This window comes from Bufo gargarizans, chromosome 1 (genome assembly GCF_014858855.1).
Source record: "Bufo gargarizans isolate SCDJY-AF-19 chromosome 1, ASM1485885v1, whole genome shotgun sequence".
NCBI lineage: Eukaryota > Metazoa > Chordata > Amphibia > Anura > Bufonidae > Bufo > Bufo gargarizans.
The window spans coordinates 477,530,527-477,549,587 of record NC_058080.1 but is presented as its reverse complement, the minus strand read 5'-3'; the positions used below and the strand labels follow the sequence as shown (position 1 = coordinate 477,549,587).

Genomic DNA, 19,061 nt, shown 5'->3' with positions numbered 1-19,061 from the left:
ATGAGCAACCCCGGACCCCATTAAAGTAAATTCACTGTATTATTTTCCCTGATAACATGGTTATAAGGGAAAATAATAGCATTCTTCATGCAGAATGCTAACTAAAATGTCGATTGAGGGGTTAAAAAAAGAAATAAATTAACTCACCTTATCCACTTGATCGCGCAGCCGGCATCGTCTTCTTTCTTCTTCTTTCAGGACCTGCAAAAGGACCTTTGATGACGTAATCACGCTTACCACGTGGTGAGCGCGGTGACGTCAGCGCAGGTCCTACTGAATGAAGATAGAAGATCCTTACATTTTAGTAAGCATTCTGTATTAAGAATGCTATTATTTTCCCTTATAACCATGTTATAAGGGAAAATAATAAAATCTACAGACACCTAACCCAAACCTGAACTTCAGTGAAGAAGTCCGGGTTTGGCTCTGGGTACCACATTCAGTTTTTTATCACGCACGTGCAAAACGCATTGCACCCGCATGATAAAAACTGAACAACGCAATGCAATTGCAGTCAAAACGGACTGAAATTGCATGCGCACTCGCGCGGGTTTCCCGCAATGCACACGCAACGCATCTGGAGCAAATCTGAGATGCCTGTGTGAAAGAGGACTTAGGGCTCTTTCACATGAGCCTGTCCCTTGCGGGAATCACACTGTCTGTGAGAGAGGGATTGTGTGTTCTGGACTTACAGAAGCGCACGTCATTGTCATGATTGATAATGCTGTGTGCCTCTGTGTGACCGTTCTGTAACGGAATCATACTGACCGTTTTGTGTCACTATGATTCTGTTACAGAAAGGTCACGCACAGGCACACAGCATTATCAATAATGATAATGCCATGTGCTTCTGTAAGTCCAGAACGCACAATACCTCTCTCACACGCAGCATGATTCCCGCAAGGGACATGCTCATGTGAAAGAACTGGTGCAGTGAAAAGTGCGAGAATGATGAAAGTAGTAGTTTCCCCAGGACACAACCTCTGCACTTTCAAAGCAGTTTCCAATAATGTTCAGGCAAGGTTTTCAATCTATCAATATCTTTCAAAATAAAGTAGTCTCTTTCTCTAGATGCAAATCCTTAAATAGCAATCCCTCCTTTCTTCCAGATGTTTCTTCATAGAAGAAACAAGAGGGAGAGGGAATCCATGCATCAGCCCTAACAACACACGCAAAACATTTCTTAAAGTTTTTTTGGGGATAACTGTTTTTTGCTTACCTCATGTATATCTTCCCCATGCTTTTAATTTTTTTCAGTTTGGACTCTTCTGACCCCTTTTTACCATGTAACTCTGTCTGGTTTGTTTCTATCCTGTATGTAGCACTTCCTGTTGTTGCATCCAAACAAGTCCATGATGCACTTCTCCTTTCTATGCCACAGCTTTGCCACTAAGAACACCCAGATAGTTTATAGCTCCTCCCACCCAGATAGTTACATGGATACTCCGCTATCACTGCCTCTTACAACACTTAGCTAGTTCATAGCTCCTCCCACCCAGATAGTTACATGGATACTCTGCTATCACTGCCTCTAACAATACCCAGATAGTTTATAGTCCCTCCCACCCAGATAGTTACATGGATACACCGCTATCACTGCCCCTTACAACACTTAGCTAGTTCATAGCTCCTCCCACCCAGATAGTTACATGGATACTCCACTATCACTGCCCCTTACAACTCCCAGATAGTTTATAGCTCCACCCACCCAGATAGTTATATGGATACTCCGCTATCACTGCTGCCAAGAACACTCAGCTAGTTTCTAGCTCCTCCCATTTAGATAGTTACATGGATACTCCGCTATCACTGCCCCTAACAACTCCAAGCTAGTCTATAGCTCCTCTCACCCAAATAGTTACATGGATACTCCGCTATCTGTGCCCCTTACAACACCCAGATAGTTTATAGCTCTTCCCACCTAGATAGTTACATGGATACTCCACTATCACTGCCCCTAACACCCAGATAGTTCATAGCTCCTCCCACCCAGATAGTTACATAGATACTCCGTTATCACTGTGTCACGGTGGGGAGTGGGGAAAAAACCCCACCGTACGATGCCAAGGATTAAATGTTTAAACGGCCCAATAAGGTAGCTAATATGGGGGCTGATCTGAGCAATTTGCACTCTGCTCTGTGTATAGTCATCTGCACCAGTTATTGTTTCTCCAACCTGGTGCAATTTTGACAATTTACGGACCCCCCCCCCCCCCCCCCCCCCGCCCCCCAATCTCCAGGATTACCCCTTCTCTCCATCAATTCTGTCTTTGGACTGCCTGGCCTTCTGTTTGCCTTCTGCTTGTCACTGTTTTGACCCTCCAATGACTCAGTAGGTTTCCTCTTGATTTTTGTTCTGCTCCTGCTTGCTCCACCAGTCATGACTACTCTGCAGATGCAACCAGGAAACCCCCAGCCGTGGATTTTAGATCCATGTGTAGGTGTTACAGGGTTTCTAAGTACTCCAGAGTAGCCTGTGCAAAGTGACAGGCAGAGGGTCTATGAAAAGCATGTGAGCTAAGCATACGTTTTTTTTACAGGATTAATCTATGCAATTGTGACTGTCACCCTTATGCCCTACAAGGGCCTATGGACGTTCCCACAGGGCCTATGCCATAGTAGGCTTTGTTAGCGATGACTGGTGTGTAGATAAGAGGTGGATGCTAGGACGTGGTATCAAGGCAGCAAACATTCTGACAGAGCACAGGGCTAAGCAGCATATTCAGGAGAAGTCCAGACAGTCCCCTTGACAATCAGCAGGAACCAAATGGACCTTATTGCTTAGGCCCAAACTGATGTGGGCAAGTTCCTTATAAAATCCAGGGCACCTGGGCATTCACTGATGACTGCAGTTAGTGCTATTGGCCTATTAAGATGTAGTACAGGCCCACAGTGGAACAATATGTAGGAGGACAGAGAAAGCCAGGACAAGCATAACGGGCACTGGAGGAGATAAGATGGTGTAGCATGACAGTACCCTGACAAAGGAATGTATTTTCCTTTTTAAATATTACATTACTAGATCTGTATGTTTTAATGGAAAAGGAACTTCTTTGAAAGCTGTCTGAAAATAGCTAAATACTAGAAACATTATGTCCTGTACTAGATAAACTACAACTGACCATATTAGGCTATGCTGCAACCCTGATTCCAAGTGCAGTTAATAAACCCTGGCAGCAGAGTAATTCAGCTCCTCCACACTGTTACAGAGGAAATTAGAATTATGAGAATAACTTCAATACCAAGCTAAATCACGTAGTGGATTCACTCTATCTATTATATTAATAAAGAATGCAGTCACTTACAATTAAAATGTCATGTTTGTCTTTTGTCCTTTAATATTAAAGGGGACAACCATGCTTTAAGTCATAAAGGGGTTGTCCAAGATAATTAAAAATCTTAGACAAGCCTTGCAATAGCCTAAAATAAAAAAAAGCAACTTCTACTCACTCCTTTCTCCAGCTCTGTTCTCTACAGTGCCGATCCGATCCTTTGCCGCTGCTTGTTTAAAGAATTCAGCATGGAGGTGCCAGTATACAGCACATGACCACTGTAGCCAATCACTATCCTCAGCGGTGTAATGCTTAGGGCAGTGATTGGTTGCAGCGGTGACCTTACATACATCTGCACATCACAGTGTTGATGTGCCACAATGACCTGCAGGTGTGCGGAACATCACCACTGCAGCCAGTCACTGGCCTCACAGGAAGTGAGTGTGTTTCTTCTTCTTTATTTTACATACATCTCCAGGAACAGTTAGGGTCAGACAGTCCCTTTAATTTATGGCTATATTCGGGATAGTGGAGTGGAAATGCTGAATCCACAGCAGAGAAATATACATACAAATATATATATAGTATAGCGATGCTCGATACATATAGTCACTACCAGGGGGTAGGATGGCTGGAAAATGCCTTTTTAGCAGGGGAGCTTGTGTGGAGTTGATTCTTTCTGCATGTGATGTTTGCCTTCATACTGAGGCAGAGTAGCTGTATGAGGACCTCTTGACTCTTCCCTGACAGTTGATGTTGGTGTAGAGAAGGATCGGGGGTGTTGAATTTCACCACACAAGCATTTGTTTTCTGGGTTAGAAACCCCTGGCAATGGCTTTCTCCTCTTTCCCCATTTAGGACACATTCACTCCACTATCCACTATCCCGAATATAGCCATAAAGTACTTAGTATATTGGGCAGACTAGATGGGCCAAATGGTTCTCATCTGCCGGCACATTCTATACATTCATGCTTAGCCAAACCGAACGTGTATGTTTATGGGAAACTCGGGAGAGAACGCAGTCATCTATTGAAGGTGTATGGGCACTAATTCTGGTACTGAATTTAGTGAATTCAGTTTTGTGAAGCTATACACATAAGACAGAATTCAAACATGCAGATTAGTCATGAGTGAACCGATGCATCTCATCAACCGGAGTCCGAAACCTGCAAGGGGGTGTCCTGGCAGCTGAATGCACTCCCTCTGCCACCTGATTGACAGGGCCGTACGTACAATCACTCTGCCCGTCGTATTTGGTCTCGCTGATATTGGGCTTGTGATTAAGACTTTTCCTTTCTTTCCCAGCATAAAGATTTTTACTTTTTGGTGTGAAAAAGTTGAAATGTGTAAGATGGCAAATCAATTTCTGTATTCATATTCTGTTTCTGAATGTCTGGCAAATGTTTCTGGCAGCTCACTTCTACTCTGAGGTAAGGCTAGGAAACAGCTGGGGAATTAGAGAACTACTCGGGAGGCAATGCTCCTTAAATCATGCTTTATGTTTTTACAGCAAATGACTTGCAAATGAGAGCAGATACCAGTCTTGAAGATCAGATCATGCTGTGTTTTTCATTCTTCTGTTTGAATCCATAGATGTCAGCTTCCAAGGATCCAAATAAGTGGAATTTGAACGTGCACAATAAAAAAAAAAATTTTTAATGTAAAAGCTGAAAGTTGAAAGGGAGAGACATGGCTCTGATATATAAAAAGGGCCGGTGCTAAAATTGAATCAGTTTGCCTTTACACTTTGTAAGTGGAGGTGATGGGAAATGAATTTGACTGAAGACATTTTACTTTAACTAGAAGAAAATTAATGGTTCTTTTTATGGGTAAGATGAAGATCTTTCTTGAAAAATAGAAAAAGGTTCTAATATGATCTTGGCCAACAAATTATCCATGTAAAGCAATTCTTGTGCTAATTTCAAAATGACTTGCCAACTCGCATTTCACTATATGGCTCACTACATTTAGATATAGAATGCCTACTGTATTTGCTTGGGGGAGACTTTACCAATTTTTATAGGATATACAGACTGCCCCGTTCTGTCATTCCATGCATTGCATCTTTCTATAGTTCTCCTGAGGAATCTCCACTGGAGTTCTTTTGAAATCCATTAGATCAGTGGTCCCCAACCAGTGGCTGGGAGCTACAATTGGCTCGCGCCCCCCTGCTGTGTGGCTTGTCATGGCAGTCCTGAGTTAGGACCATATGTACTAACAATTAAACAATGCTGACTTGGATGGTATAATACTGGAAATAAATATTTCAGTTTTAAATGTATCTGCAATTGTTTCTAATTTAATGTTTTTTATTATTCCACATTCAAAATTTCTCAGTATTTTTGAATAACCTATTGCTCCCGACCATCACTGAAAGTCGAATGTGGCTGACAACGTTCAAAAGATTGGTGACCTCCGCTTTAGATGATCTTATTCCTCGTATGCTGATAATAAGATCTGGCACTGGTTTACCTAAATCTATATACTGTATATAAAATTGAAGGTTTTTAGGTTATTTGTTTGTATGTTTGCTCTTCATAGGCTCCTACATGCCTTGATGGATGTCAACCAAACTTGGTACATATACTCTTCATGATCCAACTTAAAATACTGGGAGGTTGTCAAGTCCATCCGACAGGGTTCTGGAAGGTTCTAATAAAATAATGTTTTTTTGATGTAGTGTGCATGTAACTGTAATTGCTGAGGCTCTGCTTCTCACTTTGCCTCTCATCCCATAGCAACCAATCACAGCATAGCTTTCATTTTACTATATCACTTCTTACAATACCGTAGACTTATGTTTACCAACCTGTGACTCTCAAGCTGTATTAGTATATAGTGCCCCTTTGAGTATTTCTGCTCCTATAGTGCTCCCATAATGTAGTTATGCCCCCATAGTTCCCCCTAATACTGTTTATATAAAATAAAACACCTAATATTCATGTAGCCCCGTTCCTCCGATGATCGGAGCTCATCCTGCACTCCCTAGCAGATGTGATGCGGTGACACGTTGTGCCTGCTGGGCTGTAAACGATGAGCACAAAGGCAGATTCACCTACCTGTGCACTCTTCATACACAGTCCAGCACGCACGATGTGTCACTTCTTCCCACCCAAGGCTGGGGAGAGCACAAGCTGGTTGAATGCTCAAACAGGGAGCTGCTCACAGCTTCACTATTGCCTTCAACTGTTTCTGTATCCTCAGAACTCAGAGACAGTTGAAATCAGGACATACCTCAGCCGTCCCTGGACTGCTGGACAGACGCCAAAATGCAGGACTATCCTGCCAGATACAAGATGATTGGGCATTTTGCAGTAGTAAATGCCATGATTGGTTTCTTTGGGCAACAAACAGATGTATTTTAGACTGCACATGCAGGGAGAAGAGAGGCAGACTGCAATGCAGGGGAGATGTACGTTCCAACAGACTCTACAGAAAGGGCCACTACCAAAACAGGTGCACAGTTTTTTTCCTCCATGAATGGGTACCTGGGGCAGTAGGAGGTTTAGCAAAGTTTGTAGGTGTTACCAAAATGTTAGGTTGGCCGTACACATTCAGCTCCTTAGGCTCTGCATTGACCGGACGGACTGAATGTGGGTTCCCCTAGATTAGACAGCATTTGCAATTATCACACCATCTTGGGGATCATCTTTGTCCCACCTTCATCTGGGAGCTAAGTATTATCATCGATTATCAGATTTTTTTATGTTTTTTCATCCCTATTCTGTTTGTGTTTATTATTGTTTATAAGCCCCTGATAAACCTCTAGTCAAAGGGGAAACGCATCAGGGTTTACTAGACCAGCTTTATTTATATTTGTATAGGAGCACACGATGCTCTATTATTTTGTAGCGTTGCAACAGGGCTATATCAGTTTTAGGAACGGGGACAGGGAGCCTCCACCATCATGGGGTCCTCCTGGGCTGAGGGATATCTAGGGTGACATAGGGATAGGTCCTCAAAAACCCCTACCGCCACCTCCCATTGCCCTACCTCCCTCTTGCATATTTGCTTATTATATTGTTTTCATAGAAACCGTTTTGTTTTTCTTTTGTGTGTGGGAGTTTGACATTAGCTATACAGCTATTTTAATATGGCACATTTGTTCCCTTACCCAATTATATATTACTATATTAAAGGTATTTTATCATTAGTTTTTTTCACATTAGCCTTGATTACTTTTACTTGAATTTCTACGTGACTCATTATATATCTAGCTATATCTCAATTTAGATTTTTCTGGCCATACACATTCACCAGCTGTTGGCTGAATGATCAGCTATATCTCCTGACTCCCTCCCTTGATATCATCTGTCAGGGAAAAGTTGGGAGCCCCCCATAAACATTAAACTATTTGTCAAACTCACTGAGAACAGCAGATTTGGCTAGGAATACACTAATGTGTATGGAGGACTATAAAGAAAAAATCTTCAGTTATTAAAAAAATGATGGATGCTTTCTTTACCTCTCTCATTAGGCCAAAAGACAACAATGAGTATTTCTAGGAAAGTACAAGCTTTAGAAAATATTTATATAGATGGATGTACACCCGAACAAAGCCAGGTATATACACTAGTGCATAACATATAGGAGGTTTACTATTCTGCATCTTTAGGCCTGGGCACTTTCACAGACTGCAGGATCTTTTTCCTGATCCTCATGGCCGTGTGGCAGTAACTATGTGCAGATAAACATTTATCGTTTAGCTACCATCTAGGATCTGAAGCCTCAAAATTCTGAAGATTCTGATGTTAGTCTAAGGAAATGGATGAAAGTAACTCAAGATACAGTACTATCTAATATGCATATTAGGATTAATATGTTAGGCTACTTTAACACTAGTGGCAGCCTACTCCGGCAGGCTGTTCCGGCGGGTGAACAGCCTGCAGGATCTGTGCTGCCGCTAGTGCACACTATGACGAGGGGTGGGCCGGACTATAATGGGGGCGGGCCGGAGTTCTGGCGGCAGCACGGCAAACATACCGAGAGGCGGCCGGAATAAAACTACGACATGCCGAAGAAGGCTTCCGCTAGTGTGAAAGTAGCCTTAGCATGTGAATATTCTACCATCACTTCTGTTTTCTTTTAGGTTTTAGTCTCCATTTTGTCACTGAAGTGGGTACAATTGGTTATACGACAGATGCATAGTTATCCGCATGATGTTAAATTTCCAGTTGTTGCCCACTACCTCATGTTGACATATTTATCAGTATCCAAGAATTACATCCTGAAAAGTGAAATGGGAAGGCTAAATAAATGAGCACTGAAGTTGAAGTGCTATTAAATATATAACTCCTAACGTCAGCAATTCCCAGCAATGTAAGTAGTATGGCATCTACTCATAAGGACACTCTAGAAACTGCCCTTTATTGTATTTAGACTTTAGAGTGCATTTACTGTATCCACTCACAACTGTGCCTACTTACATATGAGAAAGGAGGATTATTCAGTGAACATGACTGTGCTTTTTTCTGAAGGTCAGCACACCGCAGAGAAGATGTGCCTCCTGCTGCCTTGTGAGCATGTTAATATAGTACCTTATGGTGTGTCCCATCTTTGGAAAGATGATGACTATATTTACTACTAGCACAAAATAAATCAGCTAGTGAGACTAGCCATTTCAAGGACTATAAAGGGATTGTCTAGGATCAAGAAAAAAAACATGGACAATTGTGGTAAATAGCCTTGAGCGAAGCAAAGCATGCAAAGCAGAATTTGGTCCCAAGTTTAGGAAAACTTTTTAAACTAATCGGAATTTCCTCTCGTTTCATGATAACAAATCAGTTTTCCTAAAATGGCGGCTGAATGTGTTGCAAAGTGAAAGTAAGTGTAGAGGAGACAAACCCGGAAATGCAAGATCACCCATAATACCATGCAGCCAGCCAGTTCGCAGGTGGCCATACCCCTGTGATGTCATGGCTAGGCACAGGCCTATAAAACCCTGATCCAGCACAGTTGCCGGCATTTTCCTGTGAGCTGGGCATAGGGAGAGACGTGACAAGAAACTTATTTACTAGGGACAGTGTTGCTGCAAATAGTTAAAAAAGAGTAGGACAATATTTAAGAGAGAGAGCATAGGAGACTGCTGAATACTCTGCTACAATTTATCTTGGTGTACTTAACTGTGCAGTGCACCAAGAGTCATAGCTAATCGGTTCTGTTAGCTGTAGAGTTACTGTGCGTCAGTATTACAGGCAGGTCTGATTTACCGCCGCGTACATAAGTGTTCAATGCACCAGTATTCATAGCTAATCCATTCTGTTTGTTGTACAGTTACTGTGCGTCAGTAGTACAGGCAGGTCTAATTTATCGCCCTGTACATAAGTGTGCACTGCAGTGCACCAATATTAGTATCTAAATCATTCTGATAGCTGTACAATTACTGTGCGTCAGTATTACAGGCAAGTATAATTTATTGCCGTGTACATAAGTGTGCAGTGCACCAATACTCATAGTTAATCTGTTTTGTTAGCTGTAGTTACTGTGCGTCAGTATTACAGGCAGGTCTAATTTATTGCCATGTACATAAGTGTGCACAGCAGTGCACCAATATTCATAGCTAATACATTATGTTAGCTGTAGAGTTTATGTGCGTCAGTATTATAGGCAAGCCTAAGTTTTATCGCCAATGTGCATATGTGTGCAGGGCACCAAGATTCATAGCTAATCCGTTCTGTTAGCTGTAGAGTTACTGTGCATTAGTATTACAGGCAGGTCTAATTTATCGCCATGTACAAGTATGCAGTGCACCAAGATTTATCGCTAATCCGTTCTGTTGGCAATACAGTTGTTATACACTATGGCCAAAAGTTGCCTAGGCTCTCCAAAGGAATAGGCAGTGGCAAATTTTTCCTGTAGCTGACACAAGTAGCAGTAGAAGAAGGGGTGGTGGTAGCAGTCGTAGCAACAGGCCAGAGATGCGACTGTCATCCAGCAGTCATGTTTTTACCAACAATTCAGCTGTACTGGAATGGTTGACTCGCTCTTCACAATCATCTCAAGTTACAACAGATACACACAGTAATCGGTGGGTTTCTGTGACACCATGCTTAGTTTGCATTGCCCAGGAATTGCCTCGATGCCCTCATGATGACAGTCAGGTGGGAGCCCATGTTAAAAGAGGTTAAGGGCATGCATAAGAGACAGGTGAGGGTGACACAAGTGACTCGCAAACATATGTAGCCGATCGCAAGTGGGGGCTGAGTGAAGAGGGGCATCGTCATCATTGGCCACCTGAGCCCTGAGGAGGATGACCTGGCAGAGGAGGAGAACATAAACTCCACAAAATGTTATACACACCTAAGTGGTTTGTCTGCCCAAAGGGACAGGAGAGGAGCATGGGGAGCTGCAGGGCGACGACAAAGACTGACGCAGATGACCCCAACAGACTGTGGCAGTATACAGTGGAGATAGAGGCACGGAAGCCCTCCGAGTCCCTTGGGTAAATGGCCATATTCATACTGTTATTGGTGCCAGCCTCATTGTCAAGCTTTGGCTGACTACTGGCTACCCTGAGATGGTTGATATTGTTGAGGCTACTACCAGGGGCTTTTAACAGAATGCTAACCCAGAGCCCATGTTAGTAATGAATGGCGATAACCAGTAGGTGTGATCACCCTTACCTTTTTCTGAGGACCATGCAGTGTTGATATTACACACTTGTTGTATTTTGGTGATAACCGGTCTAGTGGAGCTCAGGTGTACACACTGAGCGTTACCACTCCATTTTGGACACACACGACCTATATGTTTAAGTCCTCTATGTGTTTTAGGTCATACGGTTTTACCAAGTGTTCTGTTTTAGTTTTTTGAGGGTAAAGATCTACCCCAAATTTTGTTATGTTCATATCTTTTGCATTTATTAAAGATTAGTTTTTTAGCGCCTCACCTCTCTGTGAAAGATGACTACTGGCTACCACATTGTTAGACCTTCGCTACAGGTTAAAAATGGGTGCATTTTTTACACCTAGGGATGGAAAAATAGAATACTATAGAGACATTCTGTGTAGTCAGTTGGTTGCTGGCCACAAGCTCCATCTGCCATCCTCAGGAAGGTCTGACTTGGGGGACCCTTTCCAGTCACACTCCACTGCTATGACTAGTGGAGGGTGGGGCAGGAGCAGCACCAGCTCCATAAGCAGAAAGTTAAGTCTGAAGTCTCTGATGACCAGTTTTTTTTTAGCCGCCTTATGAAGGAACAGCAGGTGGTGGCATACTTGCACTGCACCCTGTCACCCATGATCCAAGATCCTCTGGACTACTGGGCATGCAAAATTGAAGTGTGGCCGCAACTGGCCCGAGCATGCTTTCCTGCCCGGCCATTAGTGTGGCATCAGTGCGGCGTGGGTATACGTAGTTACCCCTAAGAGAACTCACCTTTCCTCCCAAAAAGATGAATCAGGCATGGATCAACCAGGATTTCCAGACATTGGTGCCTGCATGCAACAGAATAGATCATTCAGCCACTAATCATCCTACTGTAGTGTGCTGGCACACTGGAATATTGTGCAAAATGGGCTGTTACTTCTAGGCCACATGCTCCTGCCACCATTATGATGCTGCCATTCGCCTGCTGCCATCTACTACCATACCTACAATGGGGATTTTTCACCTACTAATATGAACATGTTACATTTTTAAAAGGATATGCATATCACACTGATGTTGTTGGGTTCTGCTACTACTGTGATCTGCCACCATCCTGTGCTGTATGCCACTGCTGTTGCCCCCCTTCCCCACTCTGTCATGGGGCCACTATAGTCACTGCTGCTGCTGCCACCGTCCCCACTCTGTGATGGGGCAACCACTGTCAATGTTACTGCTGCTGCTACCAACTCCCTCCCCACTCTGTCATGGTGCCACTGTTGACACTGTTACTGCCTCTGCTGCCACCCTCTCCACTCTGTCATGAGGCCACTATTGTCACTTTTTCTGCTGGTGCTGCTGCCACCATCCCCACTACTTTTTATAAAATGTATTAGCCACTTGGCTAGCACACTTTTAGAACTTCGTCGAAGCTGCCGAATCAAATTTTTCAAAACTCCACTCTCTAGTGGTAAATTAGTTCAAAATAATAAAATAATCAGTTCTTAACTGTCAGATCCTCTGCCAATCCAGTACACACATGACTGCTTCCACCAATCACCTGCTGGAGGTCTGTGTGACCACTTTCTATATTTTCGATTGGCAGTGGGACATTTGTGATCTTAGTGTTGCATGGCCAAAGTCGTCATGTAGCCCTTGCCTTAAAGGGGTTGTCTCACTTCAGTAAATGGCATTTATTATGTAGAGAAAGTTAATACAAGGCACTTATTAATGTATTGTGATTGTCCATATTGATTCCTTTGCTGGCTGGATTCATTTTTCCATCACATTATACACTGCTCGTTTCCATGGTTGCAGACCACCCTGCAATCCTTCAGTGGTGATCTTGCTGGCACACTATAGGAAAAAGATTCAGCTTGTCTGGTGGCAGGGACCATGTGAGCGCATTTAGGGTAGTGTTTTTATCTATATTGTGTCAGCACGACAACCACTGATGGATTGCAGGGTGGTCTGTACCCATGGAAACGAGGAGTGTATAATGTAATGGAAAATAGAATCCAGACAGCAAAGGAAGCAATATGGGCAATCACAGTACATTAGTAAGTGGCTTGTATGAACTTTCTCTACATGATAAATGCCACTTACTGAAGTGAGACAATCCCTTTAACTTTACATGCTGCACCTTGTCCTAGAGAACTTATGGGCGCATAGTAACTTAAAGGGGTTATGTCACTAAGGATAGTCTACATTTTTCAAACCAGCATCTGGATCTGAATGGTTTTGTAATTGCGTGTAATTAAAAATTTAATATAGCCACTGAGTTATTTAATGAAATGTATCTGTATAGCACCACCTGCGAACGTGTTTAGTTTAAATATTCATCTGCCGCTAGCCATATGGTCTTGTTAGAAGATGTGGCAGAAATGACAGAGCCCTTGAGCTGCTAGGCTGAAAATATTCTAGCAGAGCAATTGGAGCAATGAATAGTGGGATCTCTGGTTCCATGCAAGGTGCAGGGCAGGTTCTAGCTTTGTTATAAAGAGATGGTCATGTACAGTCGTGGCCAAAAGTTTTGAGAATTACATAAATATTGGAAATTGGAAAAGTTGCTGCTTAAGTTTTTATAATAGCAATTTGCATATACTCCAGAATGTTATGAAGAGTGATCAGATGAATTGAATAGTCCTTCTTTGCCCTGAAAATTAACTTAATTCCCAAAAAACTTTCCACTGCATTTCATTACTGTCATTAAAGGACCTGCTGAGATAATTTCAGTAATCGTCTTGTTAACTCAGGTGAGAATGTTGACGAGCACAAGGCTGGAGATCATTAGGTCAGGCTGATTGGGTTAAAATGGCAGACTTGACCTGTTAAAAGGAGGGTGATGCTTGAAATCATTGTTCTTCCATTGTTAACCAGGGTGACCTGCAAAGAAACGCGTGCATCCATCATTGCGTTGCATAAAAATGGCTTCACAGGCAAGGATATTGTGGCTACTAAGATTGGACCTCAATCAACAATTTATAGGATCATCAAGAACTTCAAGGAAGAGGTTCAATTCTTGTTAAGAAGGCTTCAGGGCGTCCAAGAAAGTCCAGCAAGCGCCAGGATCGTCTCCTAAAGAGGATTCAGCTGCGGGATCGGAGTGCCACCAGTGCAGAGCTTGCCTCAGGAATGGCAGCAGGCAGGTGTGAGCGCATCTGCACGCACAGTGAGGCGAAGACTTTTGGAAGATGGCCTGGTGTCAAGAAGGGCAGCAAAGAAGCCACTTCTTTCCAAAAAAAACCATCAGGGACAAATTGATCTTCTGCAGAAAATATGGTGAATGGACTGCTGAGGACTGGGGCAAAGTCATATTCTCCGATGAAGCCTCTTTCCAATTGTTTGGGGACATCAGGAAAAGGGCTTGTCCGGAGAAGCAAAGGTGAGCACTACCATCAGTCCTGTGTCATGCCAACAGTAAAGCATCCTGAGACCATTCATGTGTGGGGTTGCTTCTCATCCAAGGGAGTAGGGCTCACTCACTATTTTGCCCCAAAACACAGCCATGAATAAAGAATGGTACCAAAACACCCTCCAACAGCAACTTCTTCCAACAATCCAACAACAGTTTGGTGAAGAACAATGCATTTTCCAGCACGATGGAGCACCGTGCCATAAGGCAAAAGTGATAACTAAGTGTCTCGGGGACCAAAACGTTGACATTTTGGGTCCATGGTCTGGAAACTCCGCAGATCTTAATCCCATTGAGAACTTGTGGTCAATCCTCAAGAGGCTGGTGGACAAACAAAAACCCACTAATTCTGACAAACTCCAAGAAGTGATTATGAAAGAATAGGGTTGCTATCAGTCAGGAATTGACCCAGAAGTTGATTGAGAGCATGCCCAGTCGAATTGCAGAGGTCCTGAAAAAGAAGGGCCAACACTGCAAATACTGTCTCTTTGCATAAATGTCATGTAATTGTCGATAAAAGCCTTTGAAACGTATGAAGTGCGTGTAATTATATTTCACTACATCACAGAAACAACTGAAACAAAGATCTAAAAGCAGTTTAGCAGCAAACTTTGTGAAGCAAATATTTGTGTCATTCTCAAAACTTTTGGACACAACTGTACTATATGATGTCTGATTTTCATGTTTTACAGCAATCATGGCATAACCCCTTTAAGCAGATCAGAGTTCTGCAGTCTAGCATTCATGGTTTATCTTTATTTACTAGAAGTTATAAATCCCATTATATGAATCATCTTTGATTAAAGGGGTTTTCTGAGACTTTTATATTGATGACCCTTCCTCTGGATAAATCATCAGTATCTGATTGGTGAGGGTCCGACATTCTCAACCCAACCGTTCAGCTGTTAGAGAAGACAGTAGCGCTGCGGCCTTCTCTCAGTTCACCAAGCACAGCACCGTACATTGTATAGCGTCTGTGCTTGGTATTGCAGCTCAGCCCCATTCACTTCAATGGAGGCTTAGCTGCGCGTAGGCCATGTGACCGATGTACGTGACATCAAATGACCTAGGCCAGGGATGGGTAAACTGCGTCTCTTTAGCTGTTGTAAAACTACAAATCCCATCATGCCCTGCTGTAGGCTGATAGCTGTAGGAAGACTGGGCATACTGGGAGTTGTAGTTTTACAACAGCTGGAGAGTCGCATTTTTCCCACCCCTGGCCTAGGCTAATCTGCGTGAAGGCTGTGAAGTTACTGGAGTACCAGTGCCTTCTCAAACAGTGAATCAACAGGGTCCCGGGTGTTGGACCCCCAATAACCTATCTACAGGATAGGTCATCACTGTAAAAGTCTCAGAAAACCAATGTTTTGACATTGCCATCTTTAGTTTTATGGCATATACATGCCTTTCTTTGCTTATTCATGGAGTCAAAGAGTCCATAAAATTGGACAGAGATGATCATGTATCAATAACCAAAGGCTATATAAATTCTGTTTGTGGCCTATTATCTTTCTAAAAAATAGCCTTTATTATTTCATATAAAAAAAAAGTGTGTTTATTTTTCAAAAAGCCTATTTTGTAGTAATAAAAAAATTCAAAGCACACCAGTGTATTCATTCACTGACTTTTAGAGATTATGGTGTTGAGGATCAATTCTGTGTCTGAACAGTAGATGTGTTAATCTTCACACTCTCTCTGTTATCGGAATCATTAGTTACTAATGTATGATTCTGTGATTGTTTTTTGTATAGATCACACACAGAACATTGCCTGTTATATTGCGGAGTGCACCTATTGAGAGATGTATCAGCTTAGATCACTATGTTAGTTATTATTCTCAACATTGATATCTGTGCCAATAGTCACTTGCTAAACCACAAGTGAGATTTTCTCCCGTGTATTTTTGCTCTTCTATAGGTGAACACTTCATTGATGAGCTTTTTCCAAAACACCTTGTCTCTATCTACTAGCTTTAGCCTAGTCTCATATATTTCCTATCAGTCCTATAAAAGTTGCACATTTTTGTGCCGTTTTAGCGATTGCGCAAAAAAAAATTGGCGACTTTTTCACTCCATTATTTAGATTTGAGCTAATGATGAATCTGGCCCCTTGTCTCTATCTAGTGGCTTTAGCCTTGTCTCATATATTTGCTATCAGTCCTATCTAGGGGGCGTCTGCAGTAGGATCCCCTTGTAGATCACTGGATGTGCTTTATTTTAAAATCCGAGTGGAAGCTCCACCGACTGTCACGACCCTTGGTCATGGTCGTGACTCCTTGGGAGCCGCATGCAGTTGCCCGCGGTTTGGTGTTGTGTCAACCGCAGCTGGGGGCACTTAGTTGTTTGCCTCAAGTGCGGTTGCCGCGGACAACAGGTATGTGCGTGGTTGCCCTTGGCAACGTGTGTTTGTGTGCACGGGGGGTTATTGTGTGTATTCCCCTTTAAGTTGCTGTCTTCCCTTCCCTGGTGTGTGAAGGGTTAACTTCCTTCCTAATGTGTGTGTGTGTGCACTGGGTGTGTCTGACTATGGGTGTGGCTACTTGGCCATATATAGCCTCAGTGGAAGGCAGTAGTCAGAGAGGGTGCTTCAGCCATGCTTTCTGGAGACATCCTCCTGGTTACTTTACCATCTGCCAGTGGGGGCCACCCTTCTGGTCATAAAATGTTACCTTGTCTGATGTGATGTTTATGTGTATGTGGTTGCTTGTTTATTGTACCTTATGGTTTCCCGTGTGATGTATGGTGTGTGCTGTTGTCATTTCTGTTGTTGTGGACAACAGCACTTTTACATGGGTTCCAGGCTGTGTGTCTGTGGCAGGTAGGTGAGGTTGTAGTTTCCACGTACCTGCCACTGCCATAAGTTGTATTGGTTTCCCCTTATTTACAGCTTGGCCATTCTAGGCTCCTACCTTTAAGGTCGGCTCATGCAGCTAGGAGTTAGGGTCAGATTAGGGAGGCTTTAGGAGGTGACCTGCTCCCTGATCCTGTGGTCCTGGCCAAGCAGCGACCAAACATCTACGGGTACCGCACGGCTGAGGGTTTCCCCCATCCCCAGCCGTGACACCAACGTTTCGACACATATGTGGCGTCTTCACGGGTTAGGAGCATCTAACCCTATATTCAGTTTATAATGGTATTTATAGCAGAATATTTTATTTTAAAGACAAATTGTATTTTTACCTTAAGAAATAAATTACCCTCATATTCACTATTAATTGCATTGTGTCAATCATTTCTAAATTATGTATTTTATTTATATATGTGTATATATACCCTTCAGAGTATCAATTGAGGGTATATTCTTTTATGGAATATCAATTGAGGGTGTATTCTTTTATTATAGTAATCCCTTCTATATAAACAATTCCCCTGGATCTTATTTATGTCATATATGTATAGGTCTTTGGTAGATGTTGCTGTTTTCAGGCTTTTCATATTTATATATCAAAAGTAGTGCAATTATATTTATTCTTATCAATAAATTCTCCCATGTTGATTATATAAAAGCAGATAAAGAAAGGAAGGCTAACCCCTCTGAATGTGGCTCCCCTTGGATACCTATTGCATCCCCTAAAAATTTCTTGGGCATGGCAGGTTTCCTTCAACAAAAACTGAGTTTGGAAAATCTTACTATAGAGGCAAATAAGTTTTTTCGAATATAAATCTACCTCTGAATTAAATTGATATCAGTACAGTCTTTAAAAATGTAAAGAAATACTGACGTCTGTTATTAATGTGTGTTGGTATTTCTATCGGCAATGCTGTATACTGATTCCACTTGGTGGATGAATTGAGGAAAATGTACTGTATTGTTTTATGGTATTCTGCAAATAATGGTTTAATAAAAACGATTTGATTCAAAAAAAATGTAAAGAAAACCTATTACCAACGTATAAGATCTTGGTGGGAGGCATCAAGTCTAGAAAAAAAGTGTGGAGTCTAGCTAGGGAAAATAAAGGCCTGGAAACAGCAATAGATCCACCTTTACATAAAAAGAAGGTACCCATACCAGGCGGGCCGATAGTTTCTGGAAATGACAGCTTGACGCAAGGGATTAGCAATTATGTGGATCAAGTTTTAAGGCCCTTTGTGACATCATTACCTTCATATATAAAAGACGCAAAAGAATTTACTGACTAGGGCAGCGCTAAATCCCACCCATCAGTGCCGGTGACGTCACCGGGGTTCCTGGCAGCCCCATGGAGAGCCCCGCTATGTCACCAGATCTCCAAAAAAATGCATGAACTGCTTCGATGCTCGTCAGGGGGGCTGCTGGGGTGAAAAATTGAGGTATGTCCGGGTTCAGCTCTGATCTCGGACAACCCCTTTAACACGATGAGTCCTACGGGCTTAAATGAGGGTTTTTCTTTCTCTGCTTTTATATAAATAACATGGGAGAATTTATTGATAAGAATAAATATAATTGCACTACTTTTGATATATAAAGATGAAAAGCCAAAAAACTGCAAAATCTACCAAAAACCTATACATATATGACACAAATAAGATCCAGGGAAATTGTTAATATGGAAGGGATTACTATAATAAAAGAATCCCCCCTAATTGATATTCCATAAAAGAATATACCCTCAATTGATACTCTGAAGGGTATATATACATATATATATATATATATATATATATATATATATAAATAAATAAAATAATTTAGAAATGATTGACACAATTAATATTGAATATAAGGATAATTTCTCTCAAGGTAAAAATACCATTTGTCTTTAAAATAAAATCTGCTGCTATAAATACCATTATAAAGTTAATATAGGGT

The 19,061-nt window shown here is 42.1% G+C and overlaps 1 protein-coding gene across 2 annotated transcripts in view; it reads left to right on the top strand.

Moving 5' to 3' along the window:
* The window catches only part of LOC122922787 (aminopeptidase O (putative)), a 435,225-nt gene that overhangs the window by 110,038 nt on the left and 306,126 nt on the right, over window positions 1-19,061 (top strand). The window lies entirely within an intron of this gene.